At 43.2% G+C, this 14,751-nt stretch overlaps 1 pseudogene; it reads right to left on the bottom strand.

Moving 5' to 3' along the window:
- Positions 1-4,693: 4,693 nt before the first annotated feature.
- Positions 4,694-5,350, bottom strand: LOC137773817 (RNA-binding protein 7 pseudogene; annotated as a pseudogene).
- Positions 5,351-14,751: the final 9,401 nt, after the last annotated feature.

Genomic DNA, 14,751 nt, shown 5'->3' with positions numbered 1-14,751 from the left:
TGGCAATTGTTGCGTTTCTCTTATCAAACTTGGCTCTTTCCCTACTTATTTTCCGAAGAGAATATTGCCCATGCTAATATTAGGGAGTAAAAGGGATGCCAAGTTTAGTGTTTTTGCCTCTTTGTCATAGCTTTCATGTTATTAAATGTATGCATGTGAAGAGGGAGTGTTTTTCTCTTTTATATTTAAAACTACTCGTAAGACTTTAAGATGAGTGCTGGGATGTCTGTAAACTAGTTTGAGAACCAGACCCAAGATAAAATTCTAGAATTGAAAGCTTGGCTGAGTCCTTCCTCTGAGTGTGTGTGTGTGGGGGGGGGGGGGCATTTATGGCAGGTAGACGTCTGTGAAATAGCATCCCCTTCTTCCCAAAGATGCTCCTGAATCCATCCTCGAGTTGTCTTGCCACCAGGCAGTACATGATCAGCTTGACCACATGCATGACCATAGGTGAGAGGGATGGAAAGGAGGAGGGTTTCTACTTCAGAAGGATGTGTAAAGTCAGGGGCTCTGTACCTGGGATTCACGGGGTTTCACTCAAAATTCTCAAATAGTTCCATTACCCCCCCTACCCCAATGGTAAGAACAATCTAGTGCAAGTGGTTGGTGGTTGTAATAGTTATAAAAGCATTATAGGTGAATCCACTTTGGAAAATGACTCTTTGTGAAGATGAATGTCCATAATATGTCTGTAAAAGCTATAGATTCCCTTTCAGTGGAATCAACTCCATCCCCAAATGCTTTACCAAAAATGCTGGTGAGACCATTGACATGGTAACGAAGAACTCAAGAGTTTTTAGCTGGTTTGATGCCCAGCTTCACCACTTAGAAGTTTTACCACCTTGGGCAGGGGATTCACCTCTCTAAGCCTCAGCTGGCAGTACTTTAGAATAAGAATAAAAATAGTATCTGCTAATTAGGCTTGTGTGAGGATTAAATGAGATAATATATCTAAGAGCCTAGCCCAGTATCTGGCAAATAGTAACATTAGAACAAGATTGACCTGAGAACAAAAAAGGAGAAAAAGGCAGCAGAGAAAGTGGCAAGGACAGTGAATATTTGACAAAGTGCTTTTGTTAAAAAGAACAGAATTGACTTGGTGGGAGAGTCATGTTGCTTTCAGAGGATTAATACAAGATGAAACTAAATGCTTCATGGTCGTTAGAATTATAGTACCTGAGAGGCCAGGGAAGGGGGTGCCCTTCATCAGTTTGGATTGATTTAAGCTAAAAATAAATGATGGAAATTTGAAATCAGGTAGACTCAACATTCATACTTAGTCTTTGGTATAAGAAAAGGTGTGTGTGTGTGTGTGTGTGTGTGTGTGTGTGTGTGTAAGAGAAACATGAGAGAGAGAAGGGTCAGGGTGGGAAGGGCAGAATTTATCAAGGACAGTGGCTGCTTTTCCACTGCCATCATTGAAGCCTCTCAAGGTATTTCAGAGGAGGTAGATGATCATCGACCATATCTATTCTTTGTCTCTGTTGCCAGGGAGAGCTTTGTTTTCAGAGCCCTGCTTTGTCTATGGAATTAGATCTATGGTTATAATAATTTCACCTTGGGATGTCCCAAGACACAAACACAGACATGAATATTAGCTCCACGTTCTCCCAAAGGAAGGCCTGTGGGTTTTGTTTTCATAGTAATTCTTAGCAGATTTCATCACAGAAAATACTGAGCCGCACTCACAGAACCCAACAGAGCCTGATAATTTGCTGGGGTTGCAGGAGGAGAGATCGCACAGCAGCCTGTGGACGCAGAGAGTCCTTGAGACTCGTGTTCAACCCCACAGCACAGTAAGATTGGGGGTCTCAGAATGATTCAGTCTGGTTCCCAGACTCTTTCCTCACTGGCGACTTTATTTGGCTGCATTACCTGGTAAATCGTTTAATACTCCATCTTTCCTATGTAAAATAGCCAAAGGCCTAAAAATCTTAGGATAGGAGCTATTTGCTTAATTCAACAACAATTGTCTCTCATAGTTTTTCAACTGATGTTTGAGACCCAGATTTGATCTAACTGGTGGGGAAGATACAATTAATCAGTTCTTTGATCAGAGACTATTACTGCTATTTATTATCGTCTCAAGACCAGATGGGTTTCTTCTCTAATTTTCAACTTTAAATTGCATAAGAAATTAAAATTCTACCACCTGCCTTTCTGTGATATCTCTGTGTGTGGGTTGAATGGATGAAATTAAGCATAAGGTTATTTGCTGAGCATTCACTCTGGCACTCTGTGTAATACTCAAAAAAAGCAAGGTACAGTCCTTCCTTTCAAGGAGCTCATAATCTAGTGGAAGGAGAAATGAGCTCAGAGCCATATGCACAGCTACGTGTTTTACTTAACATTAGGGAATTATTCAAAGATAGTGGGAACACAGAAAAAGGACTGGTAGTGTTCCCATTCATCTAGGAGCACCTTAGAAGGACTTACAGAACTAATTCCATTTGAACTTGGACTTGAGAGATAAGCAGGAGTTTGAGTGCTAATAATGGTCAGGGGTGGTGGGAATGGCAGAGGCACAATCTCTAAGGTAAAAAGGTAGAGAGCACACTTGAACGGAGGATTGTATGAGAGTTTCTGTAGGCATAGGGCACCCACAGCCCAGACCAAGCAGGAAGGAGGCGATGATGGAAGACGGACAAGGTACTGTAGAGAATTTGCACAGCGGGGCAGTATGGAAAGATTCTGAGTTGCGGAGCCACAGAATTAGATCCATTTCTAGGACAATAACCAGAAAAGTGAAGGATGAAATGAAAGAGCTGGAGGAGACAGGAAGCAGGAAGGCCATCCAGGAGGCTGATGGAAGCCCAAAGAAGCAGAGCATCAATGGAAGAGAGAAGGAGGGATGGAAACAAGCCGGTTCTTACATGTTGTCTTCTCAGTTTTCAGTCTTGGGTTTTCTTATGGTCCTAGCTGATATCTCTCTCCCCTTATCTCCATATCTATCTCTCTATCTATCTACCTATCTAGGTATCATCTATGTATCTGATTTTTTTTTTTTTTTTTACTTAGTTCTCCTTTCCTCTCTTTAAATAATGGAATGGAAAGAAAGAAACAACCCCTTCCATCTTGACCTCTACATAACTTACGGAACTTAGTAATCTTAGACCACAGAAAAGGTTCCCATGTGTCCCAGATGTCCCAATAGCTAAGAGGGCTCCGAATAATTATAAGAGGACAGTCATAGACATTACATGATTAAACCTGGTTTTATACATCCTTACTCCCAGTCCTGCCTCAACTTCCCTGTCCCAGCAGAATATTCCTTGTTTTCGCTGTAGATAATTTGATATCACATTTGATCAGCAATTGGCTGACTGAGGAAACATCTGTGCTCTTTTGGTTTAGTTTTTCTGTGTTTACAGTGATATAGCAAACGTTTGCATCTTTTTTGTTTGGTTTCGTTTCGTTTTGTTTTGTTTTCAATATATTAAAAAGCAACATAGTACAAATGTTGTAGTTAATATTAAAAAGGATCCAAATTTTTCAAGGAATGAATTTTTATAAACAAGTTCTACAATGAAAGGGAAATGGCATATTGATACATAAAAGTTTTGTTAAACAAGATTTTAAAATTTTTAAATCAAAGTGTTTTAGACTAAATTCTTTCAAATGTTCAAACAAAAACAAAAAAAAACCTGTACAATCTCCATAATAAAATGTGTCCTTGCACTTTGAAAATGTTAAAATTTTAGAAATTTGAGTGATAGAGGCAGCACTTAAGGGTTTTGTGAACCTTTTTTTCCCCAAAAAACAATACTTTCAGTAAAACATTTTACTATTTTATCTGACTATGCATTTACATTTTTGATTAGCCAACCCAACAATTTTTTACTATGTATAAATAATTGCTAGGTGTTTCAGCAAATTCTAGTTGTAAAAGTGACTGGAGTCAACATTATTTGGTAGATTACTATAATTTGCATTTACATTTTTGTTCTTCCAGAAAAAGATTTACATTAACACTGTATTTTTACTGTAAAAAAATACATTTAGAGATATTTAACTTCCTGAGTGACTTCAGTCATACATCGAACATGATTTAATGAGCAAATTCTAAAATTTTATAATGAAATAGCATGTGCAGATGTATACTTGTATGCTCACTTTACAGTAAAACTCAAGATCATGTCACAGAACTTACACTTAAGTTCTCTAAGAAGTTAAATAATATGATTAATCCCCAAACTTGACCAAAAGGTTTTCTCAAATGTTAGTAAATTGAATTACTGAATTTACATTTTCTCATTTATTAACAAAATACTGAGTCATTTCAGACTATCAACTTGAATGTTTTCCATTATATACACCAAAAATCTGATTCCCTAACAAGAAATTTCTTGCAATACAAAAAGATAACAGATAATTAAAATATTTGCTTCATAATACAACTAATCCATAAAATACATCCCTTCCTCAATTGTCTAAAATGGTTAGGAATTGGGGCACTTTCTTTATCATAAAACCCTTTCCTCTTCTTAAAACCCTGAGGTGAAAGGTTATTTATGTAATAAAACTAGAACCACAATTCTTCTCATTTCTGTATTGGACTGCAATTACGTTTTAAAAATTTTATAAAGAAATGTGGCAACTTGTAAAGCTGCTCTATAGAGGTTTTTAAAGAAAACATTCCCAGAAACAACTTAACAAAAGAGCCTAGAATGACCCTATGAAAACATCCCTTTAACACTTGTTAGTGTCGAGATGAGTGCCATTTTCCATCGCTACCACTGTCTCTTCTGTTATCATAGTCATGGCTCCAGCCATCGTGATTTCTCTCTTCATAGAAGAAATCATCTCTGCTTCCTCTGTAATGATGGTTGGACCCGTGATCAGTGTAATGCTGTTCACGGCTATAATGTCTATCCACTATGTAGGGATGAGAATTCTGACTTTTCGCTGTGATAATGGTGTATCTTGGCGCCACTGGGAGGTTGCAGACTGGTTAAAAGCATGATTATGTGACTGAACTGATGGGGAAAATCCTGATTGATCCAGATGTGGAGAACCAAATTTCCCTCCATATGACATCTGTCTCAAAGCACTGTTCATCACTGCTCATCTCGGAAAATTTTCTGAAGAAGAAAAAGATCTTTGAATTATCGGTGTTGACGGAGTCATGTTATCCCCCGTCCTTTCGTACCTGCTAGGAGATGTGGAAGTAGGGCTTGAACTTCCAACATGATGCTGGGGATATGACAAACTGACCTCCTGTGAGGCACGGCTACTTCCTGATCTAAACTGAATTTTGATGGGCCTTCCAAAAAGTTTGATTCCGTTAAGCAGATTCATGGCATAAGGAACAGATACTTCGCGTTTGAAATTCACAAATGCAAACTGCTTTGGTTTACCATCCTTATCTTTTGGAATTTTCACTTATAATTATTACTGGCCCAGCCTGTCGAGTGCTGGGACGGACCATCCCACTTGCGCCAGGAAAACGGGGATGGCCACTGGGCTGGGCCGGAAAACGAAAGGGAAAGCACGTTTGCATCTTTCATTGGTCCTGTGCCTTTATACTTTTGTCCAACTGATTACATGTTACCTAATTGCTCCTTAGTGATTTTTAAAAATAAAATCTTCCAGCAGTTGACTAACAGACCCTGCTAACCAAGCGTTAAGATAAAACAAAAGATACCTTGAAGGGATCCTAATGGATTGTGTGTGGGTATCATGGGATGAGTATGAATACGTTTTAGAGAAAAGGAAAATGGTGCCTTATGACAGTGTTTGTTGCCCCAGAGCTTGATGAATTACACTCGAGCCCCATTCTCTCCTTCAGAGACAAGGCATTTCACTTGCAGACACATCTTTTTTTCGATTCCACTTCTTTATTTCATTCTCCCCAAGGGATCTCAGGCAAGTGCACAGTTAGGCAACAAAGACTAGCAGGAAAACATCATCTAGGTGGGGTGTATTCGTTTCCATGGTTCCTGAGAAGTTAGAGTGAAGGAAGGAAGTGAAACTTGGGCACTGAAAGCAAATCTTCTATTCTTTCCTCCTTTCAATGCATAAACACGTACAGAATCCCTCTGGGCAAGGGAGACAGAGCTCACTTAGTGATTCATTTAGATTCTGCCTGAGAAGGAGATATTGTTTTAGTTTTCATTATAAGAGGGGCCGTTTCTTCAAGTTGACCATTTTTCCCCCTCACTCTTTTCCAAAGTAGCCTGTTTACAATCTACTCTTGTAGATTACAGTACTCAGTAGAGACAAGTAGGGAGACATTCAGACCTTGAAAAGCTTCAAGACATCCCACAGAGTTGGAATGCTTTTCTCAAAGGGAAAATATTCTGCAAATGTGTATGTACTTGCCTATGTGCCCGAAAGAGCCAGCTGGACAGACCATAAACGGCTCCCATTCAGGAACAACAAAAGCCCATGTCAGAAGTCAAGGGACAGGGGGCTGAGAACTAATAATAATTTTGCACTTACACAGCAGTTTTCATCTGAACACCTCAGAGTGCTTTATAAACATTAATTAAATTGCCCCACAGCCCTGCGAGGTGGCTGTGTATCACTGTTTCCAATTTGCAGGGGGTGGAGGGAGGAGAAATGTGTGCCTGGAGTGAAGTTGGAACCAGGCCATGCTACAGTGCACGTGGATTGTGGACTCAGAAAAAGCAGTGGGACCTTTTCCTCTGTGAATTTAAGGCTATGGTCACGTCTCACGGTACCTGCTGGACCAAGAAGGAGATGGTCCGGCAACAGGGCTGTCCAGGGCGACCCCTCTGCAGGACCCACCTCCTGCCTAAGGCAGCCACTTGCACTGGGCTTGAGGGGCTCTGGCACGATCTCCCCGACAAACTCATTGCCGTTATTACAGACGCATCCCTTCAGTGGGACTCATGAGGGCAAGTCAGGCTCACCTGAGGTGCTGGCTCTGATTGCTTGAAGGTGTAGTCAGGACAGCTGCTTGGAGAAGGATCGTGATGGGTACTCAGCAGAAAATCCTGTGATTGATTATTATCTGCCTTGCACTTGGGAAAAAGTAGGTGTGGGTTGAATTTTGTCCCCTGAAAAGATATCTTTTTTTAACAAAACTAATTTTATTGAAGTATAGTTGATTTACAATGTTGTGTTAATTTCTACTTTACAGCAAAAGTGATTCAGTTATATATATATATGTTCTTTTTCATATTCTTTTCCATTATGGTTTATCACAGGATATTGAATATAGTTCCCTGTGCTATACAGTAGGACCTTGTTGTTTATCCATTCTATATACACTAGTTTGCATCTGCTAATCCCAAACTCTCAGTCCTTCCCTCCCCCACACCACCCCCTTGGCAACCACAAGTCTGTTCTCTATGTCTGTGAGTCTGTTTCTGTTTCATAGATATGTTCATTTGTGCCATATTTTAGATTCCACGTATAAGTGATATCATACGCTGTTTGTCTTTCTCTTTCTGACTCACTTCACCTAGTATGATCATCTCTAGGTCCATCCCTGTTGCTGCAAATGGCATTCTTTCATTCTCCCTGAAAAGATATCTTGAAGTCCTAACCCCGGTACCCATGCATGTGACTTCACTTGGAAATCGGGTCTTTGTAGATGTAACAAGTTAAGATGAGGTCATACTGGATTAGAGTGGGCCCTGACTCTGAAGGCTGTGTCCCTGAGACAAGGGCAATCTGGACGCAGCCACAGAAAAGCGTGGCGCATGAGGATGGAGGCGGTGATTGGCGTGATGTGCCTACAAGCCAAATGACCAGGATTGCTGGCGACCACCAAAGCTAGAAGAGGCAAGGAAGGAGTCCTTCCTAGAGCCTTGGCAGGGGGCGCGGCCCTGCTGACACCTTGTTTTCGAACTTTGGGCCTCTAGAATTATGAGAGAATAAATTTCTGTTGTTTTAAGCCACCCGGTTTGAGGTGCTTTGTTACAATAGCCTTAGGAAATTAATACAATAGTCTAAATATTGGAAGTTGCAAATGCAGGATCATTAAAATGGTCGTTTATTTAAAGACACATCCCACCATTGTAATAAGCGAAGGAAAGTTTTCTGGAGAGATTGGGCTGTGACGCTGGAGACGAGGAGAGGGTGAGCACATCGTAATGATGGTGACAATGACATCACTGTGGTCCTCTGACCTGGCACGCGCCACTTAGATGTTTTGGCGTGTCAGTCCTGTTGGAACATGTTGAATTATAATTGTGGAAATTCATTTAACGCATCCCATTTCTTCATCCCTATAATGACATAGAAAGAAAAACAAGGAAGGCATCCAGAAGCCAGATCAAGGATCGCAAAAGGCAAAAATAACCTACAAATAAGAAAAAGGAAAAATAAGATCCAAACACCGGGAAAATTAATCTGATGTGGGTGAAGTTGCAGACATTTGGGGCAAGAGATCATCTGTTGTATTCATCTTTAGTCTTGCCCTTTGCAGGCTCCCTTTAAAAAATACAAACAGTCCTGGGATGGGCAACACATAGAAAACAATACAATCATGTCAGGCTTTGGAGTCAGACAGATGTGAATGGAAATCCAGGCTCTGTCATTTACTATCTCTATGGTATTAGAGAAGTCACTTGACCTCCCAGTGCCTTAATTTACTCATCTGCTAAGTGGGTGTAATGATATTCTCATAGGTTTGTTGTCAGAATTAAATGAGTTAATATCTGTTTCAAAGCCTGCTCTATAGTATGTACAGTATTATCAGTAGCATTTGCTTCTGCTCAATAAATAGCTTTCCTTCCTGTGAAGAGTGGATAAGGTGGGAAAGGCAAGCTGGAGAGGGGGCAGAGGGAGAGGCTGGGGGAGATGACCCAGTTGAAAGATCCTGCAAAACGGAGTCTGCCATTGGACTGCGGTTTGAGGAGAAGTTGCTTCCTTCTCCCTGTGGCCTCAGGGTGGCCCTTCCCCCAAGATTCTCCTCTCCTCCTTGGCTAGAGTCCCCCAGAGCTGGGGGAGTGACAGAGTGCCCACAGTACACTGCCGTGGGCAATGGGGCTGCTTCCTTGTCTGCCTTTGCTCTCTGAGCAGGGCCCACATCCAGGGAACTGGAGCTGGGGAACCCCTGGAGGCGGCTCCAGCTGTCAGCGGAGTCCTTTCCTCAGGCTGGGAGCCAAGCAGTGCCAAGAAAGGAAGCAGAAGTTGTTCCTATCAGACTGGGCCAAGAAGTCAACAACCTCACCTTCTTTGATAGTGATCTTTGAGCCCCAGTTAAATGGGTCAACTCCTATTTACCCAAAAAGAAACAACCTTGCCAAACGGTTCATCATCATCTTTTTTTTTTTTTAACAATTGTGAACAAGTTTTGAGTGTAACTTCTTATTTCCCCAGGCTCCACACAACCAAAGGCATGAGTGACAGCCTTAATCAAAATATAAATATGTTAACGTTGAGTTCCCCCACCAAATACGGCTGGTAATAAACACAGACCCAGACCCTGTGGGTCCTGAGTGGCCCACAGTTGCGCTTGGCCACCATCATGTTTTCCTCTTGGGATGGCCATGCCGCTCTCACTCTGCCACCTGGTGGACTGGTTCTGCAACTGCATTTCCCATACCTGTGGCTTAGGTCTCAGGAGACTGTTGCTTTGTTGCTGTTCCTGCGGCCACTGGGTCCATGAACATGGGAAAGGCCTCTCTCGTCAATAAAATCTCCCTAAATAAGAAGTTAGCTAATTGCAATTTCTTTCAGTTCCTAGAATTGGGGCACTTTCTACCTCCCAATGCTGCATTCAGAAATATCTTGGCCCCCTACCATTAGCCAAAACCCCTAGCCGGGCCCAGGCACTTGTCAAAGACTCTCTCCTTTGACCAAACTTTCGTCAACCTCCTGGGAGCCCTCGACTGGATGAGGCAGGACCTTGGGCTTCCTTCTCTGTCCTTGTAGAAACCAGTTTGAGCAAGAATCCTATAAAGTCAATTTAGTGAAAACTCCCCACCTTTGGTGTCTTGACTACCTTTGATATCACGCTGGTATCAGCAAGAATTCTGCCGCGTCAGCCTCACAAGAATTCCCCTACCCACGATGTCTTTCCTTAGAGTTTTCCATGCACTGACCCTCACCCTGCTCCTTCACTACAAATCCCCACTGTCCTTGTGAGAGTCAGCGGTAAGCCTGGTCTCTACCCCCTACCACAACCCCCTGCTGTAGTAGCCTTACCGTCGCTAGCAAGTGTCAGAAATCTTTTTTTTTTTTATCTAAAATGTGATAATAAATGTTCTATTACACTAAAAAGCATCAATCACTCTAGCCAACATGAAAAATATGGCAAAGTTCACTGGAAGAAATCATTTTTTCTTTAACACATTTCAGCTGTCACTGCAGGAGGCACCCCTGTTCACCTGGGCATCCCAGGCTGGGGCAGACTTTTTTTTCCTCTTTGAGACTCTTAATCGCAGAAAGGCCCTGACCCATCAGATTTAAAGTCTCCCAATAATCTCTCCCAGGAGGACTACAGAGGTTGGCAGTCATATATCTTAGATTTGGGAGGGCATTCGTAATTTCAAATCACCTTTCTCACAGCCAACAAATAAGTCCTGAATTTTTGGTTTAAATAAAATTATTCTGTGTTTTCTGCTTTGGCTCTAGGTCTCCCTCCTGATCACCCCAGCTGGTGTCAGCGTTACGTGCCTCGGGCTCATACCGTCCCTTTCAAATGTCCAGCCGTCTCCTTCAGCCTCAGAGCCTGCATCTCTGTCACAAACTTACCTTAGGATCACAGCCGACTGACTGGCTGTGGCCGGCTAGGCTTGCTTTCTCAGCTCCTCGGGACTAGACAGGAGCCCCAGAGAAGAGGAGAGGAAGAGATGTGCCTTTGTTCTCTCTCTCCTCCCTGCCTCCCTGCCTATAACAACAGGCCGCTGGGCAGGTGATGCGCTGATCTGGCTATTGTTTCCTCCTGAAAATCCAACCCCATTATCCCTGATACCAAATCCTTGGTAAAGAGAGGGCCAGGCTGAGCCTCGAACATGAAGACAGGAAGTGAAGGTAGCCCTGAGATTCTGGGCGTAAGAAAGCACCAGTTAAGAGATGGAGAGAAAAGAGATCGTATGTGGCGCATCTCTGCTGGGAACGGGGACCGGACATGCGTGAGGAGCATGAGATCTGCGCCAGGCGCTTTCCGTCCATTAGCTTTTCCCACGTTATAGATTAGATAACTGAACCTCAGAGAGGTTAAATAACGTCCCCAGATGCCGTAGCTCAGGAGTGGAGCCAGGATTCAGACTTGGGTCTGCAGATTTATTTGACTTCTACGCTCCAGCTCTTTCCACCAAACCCTGTTCCTCCCATGGGGGGAAATGCGTACGCTCCTGGGGACAGGGATGCAGTCCTCCCACATCTTCTGTAGGAGAAGCCTGGCTGCCTTCGGTCAACCACCCCTCTGTGCCTTGGATCTTGTTACCATTCATGCCGTTTCTAATAACATATTCGTAATAATCTCTGAGGTGACAGAAATGGCCCCAGTCCGCCGACATCTGGAAGGGCTCAGGGCTGCCATGACCACTGGCACAGGCTTCAGGCTCAGCCGGTACCTGCTGTGGACCTCGGATGCCTGGAATCAGATCCCCAGGCTGGGCAAGGTACGAGCAAAATGGCAACCAGGCCTGGGAGGGTTCCCTGAGATGCAGCCATGAGCTATGGCCCTTTGGTAAGGCCGATCTGTGAAGCAAGCCCCTGGGGAGTAGATAACCCAGCCTGACAAGTGACCCTGACAGAATTACAGCAGTAATATTTTCAGTTGGTTGAGCTAGTCTTGGCCAATTTCTCTAGAGCATTAGGTGCAAACGTAAGTCTGCTGCTCTACATTGCACATGCTTGCGTCGGCCTCTCCCCCTCTGCCGTTTAAAGTATTTACCCTGTGGCTTGTACAAGCCACATCTTTCTCTTCCCCAGTGAGAGTGAGAGTCTCCAGGCTTCCTTGCCCGCCGCTGGATGTGCAGCGAAGCAGTGAGGACAAGAATCTAGTTCCAAGCCCATGAAGCCGGGCTAGCATTGGATGACCTCCTGCACCAGCCAGCCTGTCTTTCGGGGATTGAAATGGATTTTCCTCCTTTCTGTGTGTGAGCACAACCCGAGGTACAGCTCTGTTACCAACGCCCATCTCAGATGTGCATTTACAGGTGAGCAGTGATACTCTTAAAAAGATAAATGGGAAAAGTTCTTTAAGAATGCCCTCTGTCACCTCTGCAGATGAACAGGATGTCTGCTTACATTTCCAAAGAGTAGCTTTTAATTTCTCCATGCCTTTGTGTGTGTGTGTGTGTGTGTGTGTGTGTGTGTGTACAGGGCTGGGGGTGAGAGGTTTCTGAAGCTGTGAGAGAAAGTGTGTAAAACTCCAAATTCTTCTCCACATGGCCAGCCTGAGATCAAGGCATGCAAAGTGCTTGCCTCTGGTGCAAGATTTAAGGAGGTGACCAAAAAGTCAGTACTCAAGATGTGTTAATGTCATACATTTTAAAAAATCAAAATTAATGCAAAAAATCCACTGTGAGCAACATATCAAAATTTAAAATAAACAAATAGTTGACACTGATTTTTCCCTTTGTTTCAGATTGCAATATGACTTGATGTGGCACTTCTTTAAAAACTTTTGATGTGGTGTTCATCATGGATTTTTTTAACATTAATTTTAATTTTTTAATTATTGCATGAAGATATTATTTATCTTGATTACTGAGTTTTTCCTGGTGTCCCTTTAAGTTTTGCAAGCCAGGGGAATTGCCTCTCCCTGGTCTCAGCCCCCTTCAGACATGGCCTGAATCAGAGGCAGGGCTGTTTTTGAGAATAGCTGAAGATACTAGCTGGCATTTATATTCAGCCTCCAAACTGAAAATGAGTTGTTGAACTCTTCCTCTAGATGGTAACTGTTTGAGCCCAGAATGGCATTTGGATTTTGTCATTGCCTTGGTCACAGCTAAAGTCATCCTGAGTGCCAAGCAGGAGTAAAGGAGGATTGGCTCTCTTGGGGGTAGTATCAATTCTGTATATACCATGGATGCTCCAAGAACTGTCCAGGCCACGGGAGGATACAACGAGGCTCTTGGTGGAGGCTCAAGTTTAATTTTTATGCCCAGTCCTTGCTGATGATATTTGTAGAGGAACCTCAACCTACTCTCCCAAGCTGCCCAGTTCATTGCTCAGCTGGGCACTCCGAGCCCTTCTCCCCGCCCCCCCGCCCCCGACATCATCATCCCTGGCGTCCCCAGTAGCCACAGGCTGTGTGGGTATCACTTCAGTAGCTGCCTTTTAAAGATACGGCCCGGTGCTTCTGGAAAAGCTCGCTATTTCATAATTGTAAAATTGACCTCTATTCCACAGCTCTACTACACACTGGTGTATTTCCTGGCAAATCCATCTAACCCAAAATTAAATAACATTTCCTGGCAAGAGATGGGCCAGTGGTTGAAAATATCATAACAACAGCTCTGCTCAACTTGCAATATTCCTTTACATTCAATATCTCAGGTCTTTCCTGGGTCTATTAACTGGCAAGTTTAAGGGGCAACATTGTGGGCTTGGAGTCTTGCCATTTGGAATAAGAGGCCAGCGAGAGGCCGCCTGACTCTGGTTTTCAGTTTTACTTTTTCCAGTGTATTCTTTCCCATCTCAAACCTGCCCCTCCTCCTCCTGTATGCTTTCTTTCAGGAGTCGACGTCGGAGCCTATTCCCAAGCACACAGGCCCAATTTTACCTCCTTAACCATTTAGATCCCATCCTGCTGCCAGAAGGATCCTGTTAGAATGTTGATGTGATCATGTCATTTTACTGTTTAGAACCCTCTGCAACAACTCCTCCTAGCCTGGAAGGTAAGGTTCAAGGTTCCTATTTTGGCTCTGCCCACCTCACTGGGCCCATGGCTCACTGTTCTTCCCACCCGAACACTTGCAACCCTGGCTCAACCCCTGGGCCTTTGCACATATCCTTCCCTCTGTCACACTCCAGCTTCCTGTCTTAGGGTAACTGTAAGGCTGCCAACCTTCTTGGAATGAGAGACCAGGTGGCGGTGGGGTCTTAGGGTCCTACATGTGGACTTTCACTTATTGCCCTGATGTCAGTAGGGTACCACCCCCCTGTCCTCCCACATACCTGATGGTCTTGATTCTAGAGCCTCTCATGTACATCATCTCATGTACATAAGACCCCTGTACCTCCTAGTGGTTGGGGATGGGGACCAATTGCCTGGCTGGACCAGCTAATGAAGTAGCCTGGAAGATCTTGCCTCTTTCACGACTGGAAACAATCAGTCCTCTTGTTTTCACTTTCCTGCCTTCCTCCCATCTTCAATGACACTCAGAGCCTCCACTGCCTGAATCTTTCTAGCGTTCTAGAGAGCAGATCGTTATTTATCGTTGATATCCCTTTTCGGAGGCACCTAAGATACGGTTTTCTCAGATTGGCTAACATCCTTGGTCTGACTTCATTTTACTTATCTGTAAAATGATAAAAATGTTATCTCACTTTCAATTCCATTAAAGGAGTTGAATGAGCTAATCTCTCAGGTGACTTCTAAGACAGGACTATCTTATGATTAGTCAAGGAATTTAGATTTGTGGGCATGTTGGATTTCTCTTTCTTTCCTAGTTGACTGTGGTTGGAGGGAAATCAGACGCATCGGCTCCAGGAGAATCTGGCAAATTAACATACATTTGTTTTTAAGTTAAACTTGTGCAGTATCTGTTTTTTTTTTTTTAATGATTCCCCATCTTAGTAGAGTTTTTGATTAACTGACAGACAATGATACTTTGGATAGTACGTTGGATAAGAGAGCTTGTGAAAGGAAGCAACCAG

This window comes from Eschrichtius robustus, chromosome 12, assembly GCF_028021215.1.
Source record: "Eschrichtius robustus isolate mEscRob2 chromosome 12, mEscRob2.pri, whole genome shotgun sequence".
In the NCBI taxonomy this organism is placed as follows: domain Eukaryota; kingdom Metazoa; phylum Chordata; class Mammalia; order Artiodactyla; family Eschrichtiidae; genus Eschrichtius; species Eschrichtius robustus.
Note: the sequence above shows the minus strand (reverse complement) of the source record. Positions and strands in the feature narration are given on the sequence as shown.